Source organism: Eriocheir sinensis, chromosome 30, assembly GCF_024679095.1.
Source record: "Eriocheir sinensis breed Jianghai 21 chromosome 30, ASM2467909v1, whole genome shotgun sequence".
Taxonomy (NCBI): Eukaryota; Metazoa; Arthropoda; class Malacostraca; order Decapoda; family Varunidae; genus Eriocheir; species Eriocheir sinensis.
Window position 1 is genome coordinate 749,062 of NC_066538.1, and position 10,623 is coordinate 759,684.

Sequence of the window (10,623 nt, forward strand, 5' to 3'; positions counted from 1 at the left end):
TGGACGCTCTCCCATGCACTTCTTAGCACTCTTGGCCCCACCACACTAGAGATGCTGGGACACACTCCAGTCCATGATGTCGTCCAGCCAGCTGTACCATGAAGGGCCATCCTGTATAAAAAAAATAAAAAAAATAAAAAAATAAAATAAAAAATTGGGGGATCTAAATTCTAAAAGTAACATTCATAACATAAGAAACTAGATTCTGCCATATGAAAATTTAAGCAGGAAAGAAAAACAGAACACAGCTCACCATTATGGCCTGAGGATGGGCGAAATAACATCATGTGTGCGGCTGCAGTGAGGCATTATCATGGGGTGGGCATGGCAGCCTCGGTACAGCCTTATATATAAAAAAGGTAGAGAGTAAAAGACCAAAAGACAAAGATCAATTTTAGTTACAGAGCTGTCTTGATACTCATACATATTTTGGTTCGTTCACATCCATAGACATATATTTCCTCATCCTTTTTCTCTCCCTCGCATCTCCTCATGGATGAAGCTCATGTGCATGGCCTATATATGTTCCACAGTGAATATAACAAGACAATACACTCTGAAGTCCTGCCTCTCTTCGACTAGTCAGGCGTCATCTGGCTTTGGCGTACAGTGCAGATGTGAGCCAAATTGTCAACCCATATTATTCTTATCTCCTTGTGAATTGGTAGTCTCCTCGGACTTGCAAATAGGGACAACCAATTCACAGTGAGTTATCTGTTACTAACCCACATTACTCTGATCTCCTCGTGACTTGGGAGCCTCCTCGAACTTGCAAAGAGGAACACCTAATTCACAGCGAGTTCAAGAGGAAAGTGGACTGATATTACCCACGACTGCACCTCAACAAACCCTGGACACAATTACATAATGCCACTCTCTTAAAATATAGATACATTAGATATATTTGCAACTAATTCTGGTAATTTTTTTACTATGTACGTAATGCCACTTTCTTTTGCCCGTGTAGTAGTAGTGAGTCTTAATGCCCTAGAGTGCTTGAAACAGACACCAGTGTGCTTAGCTTAACGTAATGATAAGTGAACTACAGCTTCCACCAGCCAGCTACTCGAGTCCCTTCCCTTCATATAATTTGATACAGAAAGTGTTTGAAGTTAAGTCAGTGCTCAGATCAGTGACGGTGGGTAATAAGAAGGTGAGGGAAGGGGTGAGATTTATAGGACATTTTTACCATAGTGTGGACATTGTTTCTCAGTCACTAGAACAAACTCCCTTCATATGATCAGTGTAGAAAGTGTTTGAAGTGAAGTCGTTGCTAAGAAAAGTGACACTGGGTAATAATAAGGTGTGGGAAGGGGTGAGGTTTAGAGGACTAGCTGTTATGATAGTGTGGACAGTGTTTCTCAGTCACTGGAACAAACTCCCTTCATATCAATCAGTGTAGAAAGAGGTTTAAGTGAAGTCAGTGCTAAAATCAATGACTCTGGGTAAAAGGAAGGAGAGGAAGGGGTGAGGTTTACAGGACTAGCTGTTATGATAGTGTGGACATTGTTTCTCAGTCACTGGAACAAACTCCCTTCATATCAATTAGTGTAGAAAGAGGTTTAAGTGAAGTCAGTGCTAAAATCAATGACTGGGTAAAAGGAAGGTGAGGAAAGGGTGAGGTTTAGAGGACTAGCTGTTATGATAGTGTGGACATTGTTTCTCAGTCACTGGAACAAACTCCCTTCATATCGATCAGTGTAGAAAGTGTTTGAAGTGAAGTCAGTGCTAAAATCAATGACTCTAGGTAATAATAAGGTGAGGGAAAGGCTGAGATTTAGAGGACTAGCTTTACCACAGTGCGAACATTGTTTATCAGGCACTGGAACAAACTCCCTTCATATCGACCAGTGCAGAAATAGGTTTAAGTGAGTTCAGCACAAAAATCAATGACTCTAGGTTATAAGAAGGTAGGAAAAGGGGTGAGGCTTAGAGGAATAGCTGGTTGGTGGACTCTTTAGAACAGACAAAGTGCAAACAAACATACAAAAGAAAATTCATTTCATCTAAGTACAAAATATGCATTCTCTCGCCACTTAATATTTACCTATGTGCTTATTACATGTGGTGCTTACAGGTTGTTTATTACATATGGCAAATCATGAGGCAGGTGTCACGTATATATAAAGTCTCATGTTTTGTGTGTGTGTATCAAGAGAAATATCTGGAGTTTTACACTTGCAAATAATTGAGGTTTTTATACAAATTATGAGGGTGAACAAATACTGATGCAAGAAGAAGAGGAGGAGGAAGAGAAAGAAGGGTGGGAGAAAGGGAGATGATATGATGAAGGAAGGAATAGAGAAGGATAGAGAAAGGAGGGAAGGAGGAGGAGGAGGAAAAAACTTTATTTACTGCTTTGAAAATGGCACTTTTTGTGTTATATTTACCAAAGTGATCACATGCGTGGTTCACCAGTGCTTGGATCTTACAGCCACTAATCATTCCCAGGTGCCACACATTTTCAAAATATGAGACTGAGTGGAAGGAAAATCTTTACTGTCCCAAGTAGTTTGTCTGCAATGAAATCATTTATTTTACCTTGATTGTTACTTGAATGCCTCCTGAAGGTCCTCCTGGAGCACCTTGATGACCTATTGAAGGTCAAGGAATACCTACATGGTACTTTCTCCTGCCTTTTCTTGCAGTATAGAATTTCTTGATTTCTTCCGAGAATTCTGACTCACAGTATAGTACATAAGTTTTTACAGCAAGCTGGTATCAACTGAGCCAAAGGCATCTTTTATACTGTCTTAACATAATAGAGATCTCCCTCATTTCCCAGCACAGACAGAGCATTTTTCTATTGCTCTACAAGTCCAGGTGGCCTTTTAAAGACTTCTTCCATGTTGGCGACAAGGTATCTGATAAGCCACATGCTGGCTTTTAGCTTGTCACCACCCAAGCTTGTATAAACACCCATGAAAAGAGGGCGCACTCCTCCAGTTCTTTTGGGAAGGAGTTTTACTTTCCCTTGCACTTCAACACTATCTGGCTGAGTAGTAAATAGGGTGCTACTTTTCTGTGAAAGAGCACAAAATGTGCCTTTCCTGAAGAAAAAAAATCTGATTGCTACCTCCAGAAATTTTGGAGGTGACAACAAAAGCCTTAAGAGATGCAATGATAATCTTTTGCAATATCCAAATAAAAAACTTACTGAGTACATACATAGGTGTACATACATAGGAAGAAGCATAGAAGGGAAGAAGAGAAGAGAAAATTAAAAAAGGAAGAAGAAAAAGAATATGAAGAATAAGAACAAGAAAAGCAGGATATTGAGAAAGATAAAGGAAGAAAGATGGTAGGAGGAGGACAAGGAATCATAGTAGAGGAGGACAAAAAAGCAATACTCAGAGGTAGAAGAAAATTTTAGATGAAGAAAAGAATGAGAACAAGGACAAGAAAGAACCAGAAACCCTCTAATGAACAACTTGAACAGAGTGAAAGATGGGAAGAGGAGGAGGAGGAGGAGGAAAAGGAATCATAGTAGAGGAGGACAAAAAAGCAATAATCAAAGAAAGTAGAAGAAAATTTAAGAAGATGAAGAATGAGAACAAGAACTAGACGAAGAACAAGAAAAGGAAGACAACAATAAACATTGAACAAGGAGGAGAAAGAAACAAAGGAAGGAAGGAAGAAAAGAGTGAATGAGTGAATATAGGAAGGAAGGAAAGGAAAAAGAAAGTAAGAAAGTAAGATATAGATAGATAGACAGACAGGAAGAAAAAAATAAAGAGGAGACAAACTCACCCTGACACCCATAACAAAAGGAAGAATCAGGGAAACTTTTGAGCACCTGTAGACATGAGCACAGTACTCACTTCTCTAAAGGGATAGATAGATACAGATAGATAATAGATAGGAAAAAAGAAAATAAAGAGGAGACAGAAACTCACCCTGACACCCATAACAAAAGCAAGAATCAGGGACAATTTTGAGGACCTGTAGACATGAGCACAGTACTTACTTCTCCTCTAAAGGGACAGATAGATAGATAGGAAGAAAGAAAATAAAGAGGAGACAGAAACTCACCCTGACACCCATAACAAAAGCAAGAATCAGGAACAGTTTTGAGCACCTGTAGACATGAGCACAGTACTCACCTCTCCTCTAAAGGGATTGGGGATAGCTTGGGAGGCCTGACCTGGCAAAGATGCATAATAAACAGTGCATTCAGCCGGTGATGTGATACCTGAGAGAACTGTATAACATAATGCATAAATCCCTGCTTGGAGGGCGTCAACAACACAGGTACAATGTTAACTCAGTGAGGGTACAACAGTAAGGGGTCGTTGAACAATGCTAAATGCCTCGGCGAACAGGAACGAATGGAGACTCAACTAAGAGGTAAAGGTAGGCAATGATCAGGTATATAATAGGTGTTAGGATACAATGATGCAGTTTGAAGGTACAACAGGGAGTCCTTGATCAATCTAAACACCTTGTTGAACAATGTTAAATGCCTCGGCAAACAGGAACGAATGGAGACTCAACTAAAAGGTAAAGGTAGGCAATGATCAGGTATATAATAGGTGTTAGGATACCATGATGTGGTTTGATGGTACAACAGGGAGTCCTTGATCAATCTAAACACCTCGTTGAACAATGCTAAATGCCTCAGCGAACAGGAACGAATGGAGACTCAACAAAGAGGTAAAGGTAGGCAATGATCAGGTATATAATAGGTGTTAGGATACAATGATGTGGTTTGAAGGTACAACAGAGAGTCCTTGATCAATCTAAACACCTCGTTAAACAATGCTAAATGCCTCGGCGAACAAGAACAAATGGAGACTCAACTAAGAGGTATAATATAAGGTAGTGATCAGGTATATCGTAAATGTTAGGGTACAATGATGTGCTTATTAAAGGTACAACAGGGAATCCTTGGTCATTCTAAACACCTTGACAAACAGGAACAGAGAGTCCATTGAGAGGTAAAGTTAAGGTAGGTAAGGTAAGGTTGAGTTAAGTTATAAGGTTAAATTAGAAGGTTAGAAGGTTAGGTTATGTCAACTGAGAGGTAAAGTTAAGTTAAGTTAAGGTAAGGTAAGGTAAGGTAAGGTAAGGTAAGGTTGAGTTAAGTTATAAGGTTAAATTAGAAGGTTAGAAGGTTATGTTATGTTAACTGAGAGGTAAGGTAAGGTAAGGTAAGGTAAGGTAAGGTAAGGTAAGGTAAGGTAAGGTAAGGCAAGGTAAGGCAAGGTAAGGTAAGGTAAGGTAAGGTAAGGTAAGACAAGGCAAGGCAAGGCAAGGCAAGGCAAGACAAGGCAAGGCAAGGTAAGGTAAGGTAAGGTAAGGTAAGGCAAGGTAAGGTAAGGTAAGGCAAGGTAAGGTAAGGTAAGGTAAGGTAAGGTAAGGCAAGGCAAGGTAAGGTAAGGTAAGGTAAGGTAAGGTAAGGTAAGGCAAGGCAAGGCAAGGTAAGGTAAGGTAAGGCAAGGCAAGGTAAGGTAAGGTTGAGTAAGGTTATAAGGTTAAATTAAAAGGTTATGTTATGTTAAAAGGGAAGCTAATAGTCAGGTAATATGTGTCCAGATCTGATACTAATGGTCTTATGTTGATAAAAAGATATAGAAAAAATGGAAAGAAAAGGATAGAAATCGGTGAAATAGGTTATGAGGTAAAATTAAAAGGCTACATCTATGAGGCATGAATCAACAGGGAACAGTTCGGGGTAGAAATTAAAAAGAAATACACATAATAGGAATTGAAAGTCATAATCTGATGTGTATGATTCCAAGATGAACAAAGATACCCATGTTCAAAGAAAGCCTGCAGGGAAGTGGAGGAAAATGTTAAGTAATGCAGTGGAGATAGTTTACAGATATAGAGCTAAATGATATACCCACTCCTCTCTTTTTGAAGTTCTGTACATACCAACCAAACCCTAGAGTCATAAATGAGAAAGGGCTGCTGGGAAGGAGGAGGAAAATGTAAAGTAATGCAGTGGAGATAGTTCAAGTATTGAGCTAAATGATAAAGCCACTCCTCTGTACATAGCAAACCCTGAATTCGTAACTGATAAATGTCTACTGAGAAGGGGAGGAAAAAGGAAAGTAAAGCAGTGGAGATAGTTCAGGTATTGAGCTAAATGATAAAGCCACTCCTCTGTACATAGCAAACCCTGAATTCGTAACTGATAAATGTCTACTGAGAAGGGGAGGAAGGGCTATTACAGAAAACATAAATCACAGGTACAACTAAACAAAATCGATACTATTAATTTTTAGACACTCTTTGTACATTGTGGTCTTGTTACTACCAGGATTCATCAATTAATACACACAGAAATGCAAACAGCAACAACTTCAACGTTTGTGAATTGTTTCTGGATTGACCAAAACACACACAAAAAAATAGCATTCACTCAGTTCATTAACTTATACAATTGTGAAGCATACATTAACATTTCTGTCAATAATAAATTGTTTCGCATTGACTGCAAATGTATAAATAAAAACAACAAAAACTAATAGTACAATCGTAATAACAATCACACGATCATAATAATAATAACAATAAGATCACTAAGTTTGCACATCAGTTTAAAGTAATTCCTTCTGTATCACAATGTCCATAATATTACGATTTTAGTGCGACTTAATGATAAAAAAAAGACTGTTTATTTGTGTCCATGATACAGTAATACCTCGGCTTACAAATGACTTACTTTACGAGCGTTTTGATTTACGAGTAAAAAAAAATCACTAGACTTGCCTTGGTTTATGAGCAGTGACTTGGTGTACGAGTATCCTGTTTGTACAAGTTGAAGACACGCATGTGGGTTCCCTTTGTTCACCGCAAGATGAAAGTGCTCAGAGCGGAAAACAATGGAAAGGGAGTCTCAGTCCGTGTACACTCGCAGAGGTAGGACCCGCGCGCTTGTGTCCGCTTATGTTTGTGCTCTAGTACGCAATCTTTGTTTTCAGTACTACAGTTCTGGTTAACCCGGTAGCTGCAGGGATCATGTTTCTTAAAGGCCCCTCTAAGCGAGAATAATGAGAAAAAATTATCACTCACGCAAACCATTTCATAATATATATCAACGCACTTGTGATCAGTTTATGCATCATCTATTTTGGGGGGTTTATATCATGGCAGAAATTTGGCCTGTCGCTGATACACGGCAAAGCCACAAATTTAGCCCGTCGCTGCTACCGGGTTAACAAGTTTTTTGGTGTGCGAGTGAATTCCGGAATGAAACAAGCTTGTAACCGAGGTATGACTGTATTTCCTTTTCTGCCATAATGTAATAATAATAATGCCATACCAGACTAGATCATCCTAACAAAAGAAACAGCCAATAATGGGAATAAAACAACTCTTCGCAAGTCCTCACGCAAATCATACCACGACGAAATTAAAACTCTTGGAGGTGAAAACAAATGCCAGACGTTGTACATACCGGTGTGTTGAGCAGCCGTTCTTTTTAGGGTAGTGCCGCGTTACCACCACAGAGGGTGACCAACACGGGTTCACGGGCCATCCATAAAGCTATACAGATAATAAAGTAAATGTTTCGTCCAATGTCTGAATTCATATCCACACGCTTTTCTTCTTCACACGATATTGAAGTATAATTCAACTTAAAGGTGGCAAAAAATCAAGAATCAAAATACTAGACTGACTCCAATGCCTCCTCTAGATTCTCTGCCCTTCCATCCTTCTCTCTGTCTCCTGCGTCACCCCAGCAAGTCACTCGTCAACACAACAAAGCCAGAAACACATAAACAGCGATACATTAACATACGAGGCACTGGACGAGAAGGGACGTAAGGGGGACAGCCATTTTCTCTGGGAGAGACAAGCTATATTTACACATCCCAGGTAGAACAAAAAAACAAGCCTTCTATTTGGTGTACTGAGGGTTGCTTTTCCCTTGCAACTTCTACTTTGTTCTTCCTGGGGTGTGGAGTCTGGTCTGTCTTTCCCAGGTAGAAGAAAAAACAAGGCTTCTATTTGGTGTACTGAGAGTCCCTTTTCCCTTGTAACTTATACCTTGTTCTTCCTGCAATGTGTAGTCTCGACTGTCTTTCCCAGTACAAACTAAGGAAAAAATATCTCTGTCCCTTATGCTCCTTCTCCTCAAGACGCCTCAATTCTTAGCCTACGGTGAGATTTATTTTGATGCAACAGTATGGGGTTATCAGTGGCTCATTACGCCCCTCGGTTCCCCCATAATAGACGGCCAGACCTTCTTCGCCAGACCCCTCGGTGACCCTGGCTTGACCTCACTATCACGGCCCATTCCAGCGAGTCGGTCGAGACGAATGCTGACCCTACGGCAAAAACTTTATTTATTTTTTATCTTAAATTTGATTGGCATGAAGTGCAGAACTGTGTCACTGATTTGATGGTAAAAATTGATGAACTATGATGTGTTGACGAGGGATTTGTGTTAGTTTGTGTTCTTTTTTAAAGTGAGAGTGAGAATGTATCAAGACAGATGATGTGTTGATGAAAATATTGTGTTACTTGTTTTACTCTGCGATTTTTTTATATATAAGTGCAAATATAAAAAAAAATTATGTTTTGATTAAGAATTTGTGTTAGTTCGTGTTCTCTTTTAATTTGGAAGTGAAAATATGTTGCGAAATATGATCTACTGAGTAAAAATTGCGTTAGTTTAAATTCTTTTTTAAAGTGAATCCGAATACGTCGAGATAACATGTCCAAACACCACAGACTAAAGGACCATCCAGCAGGGTGTCGGGAGCATGACCAAAAGCGTTGCCATAGGGTGAACACTCTTCCTATCACACTACACAGACATAATAATTTGTACCAAGTAATAATTTTGCTTTCCGCCGGTGCAATGGACAACTTTGGTGCCGACAACCATGACTACCGACTTGCATGACGGCTGTTGCGCACATTCTTCTTAACCTCTTAGTTACGATAATATGAAAGACGTATTTTGCGGGATTAAAGTGCTAATTTTGAGTGCCGAACTAGACTAAGCCAATGCATGTTGTGTGTGTACGTACTTGCGTAAAGGTTGAAGTTCTTAAGTGATTTATTCAAGCAAAGATTAGGGAGTGAAGTCTTGTTTGAATACTACTTTTCTGGGGGTTCAATTTATATTATAGTTAATTATTGTGCGATAGTGTATTAGAAGTGAAGAAAGATGAATAATATAACGTCACTGACAAGTTGTGTGTGTGTGAAGAAGGGAAAGAGAGGACCAAGAGGAGGAGGAGGACCTATGAAGCAATACAAAGTGAAATAAGTCAAAAGAAGATGCAGAAACCTTGTCCTAACCACCTGTTGATATCACTTGAGTATATCCATGGGGGGGAACTGACTGTTACATGCCGTCAACCTTTCCACAAGCACATACACACTACCACATGCCAAAGAGTGTGTTCCCCTCCCCTTCCTCCCTCCCTCCCTGTGTATTGCTAGAGCGAATCTAAAACATCTGGAACAAGGAGTAATTCCACATCAGCCGGGAAATTGGTGAGCATCAGAGACATCATAACCTGCAATAGTAACATCCTTAACATACAACTACAGAGGCAAGACCTTATTGCATACAGTATTAGGAACAGCTCTGAAGGAAGGGCAACAGAGGAGGACCACTCACTCACTGCCTGTCCCATCTACTGTTTGTGCACACCATGGGGAGTTTATACAATGTGCGAGTCTTGTGGCGTAAGTGCTGCAAGACGAGGTGTGGGTGAGGATAGAACAGCCTTTAGCCTACGACGGAGGTAGTATGTACAATATGCTGTGACTAATATGTGTCTTGCTGTGACTAATATGTGTCGAAGTGGACTGCAGAAGCTCCCTCTCACCCAGATCTGCTCACGTGAGTCTGTCTACAGCGAGGAAATAGTCTAGTGTTGACAGCGGAGGTCGTATGCACTACCAGCCTCCTGCAGACTCCTTATGTTCTTATATACAAAATGCCGTGAATCGCAAGTGTCTACATCAATAGTTCTAAGCCTTGGGAAACGTTTTGGGGTTCCGTAGGAGTACGAGTGTATGTTTTGTGAGACATAAATTACTATATAGAACAGTTCAGCTTTACTTCACTCAGCCATGTCGTCTTTCAACCCAGTCTGCATCTCCCATTTGCATATCTATACCTACTAAACAAACTGTCGATAAAACACATGATTCTTACTGCTATGCGAATAAACAGTGTACTATCCAAGCTACTTTTTATCCTATCTACACCAGGACGGGTGGACTGGCTGAGGGGGGAAGGGACACAATAATAGCTAAGGAAAGTGTCGCTCGTCTAAATGGACCTCAGATGGACGCTTCCCCAGTCAGATCTCACGTGAGTCACTCTGTCAGTAGTTGCACTTCAGACGTTGGCCGTACTGTTCCTGCGTTGAGACTAGCATACCCCTACAACACCTTATCTTAGAGCCCTGATGTTGGCTTGCATATATAAAGAGACTGTCTTCCATACCTAGCACCACTGGAAGGTAGAGAAGGTCAGGTGCGTGGTTGCCATCAACCACCCACAGACACGGGAAGGACTTGCTTGCATGCATAACCCTAAGAATGATGGTGTGGAAATTATACAAAGAAATCACATATGTTCTTGCATGCAAAATCACTGTGGTCAGTATTACAAGACACTTTCGTTTCTAACATCATCTATTTCTA

General features: G+C 40.1%; 1 long non-coding RNA gene across 1 annotated transcript; it reads left to right on the plus strand.

Annotated features, from left to right (window-relative positions):
* The first annotated feature begins 306 nt into the window (after positions 1 to 306).
* Positions 307 to 10,588, plus strand: LOC127005371 (uncharacterized). Its single transcript, XR_007758447.1, has 3 exons — positions 307 to 4,347; positions 4,654 to 5,165; positions 5,266 to 10,588. It is a non-coding gene; the product is annotated as an uncharacterized LOC127005371 (long non-coding RNA).
* The last annotated feature ends 35 nt before the right edge of the window (positions 10,589 to 10,623 follow it).